Here is a 1,036-nt window from a genome sequence, read left to right on the forward strand (position 1 = left end):
GTTTTAAATAATAAGATTAGATGTTACAAAGATAACATAAAAAACTAACAGCTCTGTAACTGAATGTGAGGAAGGGAGAGAGGAACTTAATGAAATTATAATCACAAGGAAGTGATACTAAGTAAACCGATGGAGCTGTGGGCTGACATGTTTTCAGGTCCAGGTGGACATCATCCTGGGCCTTAAAAGATTTGATCAATGAAGTAGTGGATGCATTGGTGTTAATTTTCCAAAATTCCCTAGATTTAGGAAAGATATGAGCATGGATAGACAACTGGATGTCTGACTGGAAACAGTATCCATAAATGAGCCCTTGTCAAGCTGGCAGGATGTGATGGGGATGGGGGAAGTCCCACAGGCATTTCTTCTGGGCTCTTAACCTTTTACAACTTACGTCAATGACTTAAATAAAGTAGTAAATTCACTCAATGCATTAAATTCCAACAGCACTCAAGAAGCTTGACACCATCCAAGGCAAAGCAGCACATATTGGCACCTCACCCATAAAGTTCAAGCCTGGTACTCAGTAGCAGCAGTGTGGAGCATCTTCAAGATGCACTGTAGAACTTCACCAAGACTCGTTAGACAGCTCCTTTCCCACTGAGATGGGAAAGGGCAGCAGATATATGGGACCACCACCACCTCCAATTTCCCCTCCAAGCCACCATCCAACTTGGGCAAATATCACTGCTTCCTCAGTATCACTGGTCAAAATCCTAGAACTGCCTTCCCAGCAGCATTGTGGGTGTCCGTACAGCCCAAGGACTAAAACAATTCAAGGAAGTAGCGCACCACCACCTTCTTTAGGGTCAATTAGAGTTAATGCTATCTCGCCTATCAAAGCCCTGATCCCATGAATATATAAAGAAATGTGTGTAACATACCAGTGTGGATGTGGAAACAGTGTGGGTCAGCCCAGAACAAGGGGGCCACTGTTTTAATAAGAGTGTAGGACTGAAACGGTAAGATTTTTTCTCTCCGAGTATTGAGACACTTTGGAATGTAGTGCCTTAAAAGTCAATGGAAGTGGGGTCAT

The sequence above is a fragment of the Chiloscyllium plagiosum genome, chromosome 16 (genome assembly GCF_004010195.1).
Source record: "Chiloscyllium plagiosum isolate BGI_BamShark_2017 chromosome 16, ASM401019v2, whole genome shotgun sequence".
NCBI classification, from domain to species: Eukaryota; Metazoa; Chordata; class Chondrichthyes; order Orectolobiformes; family Hemiscylliidae; genus Chiloscyllium; species Chiloscyllium plagiosum.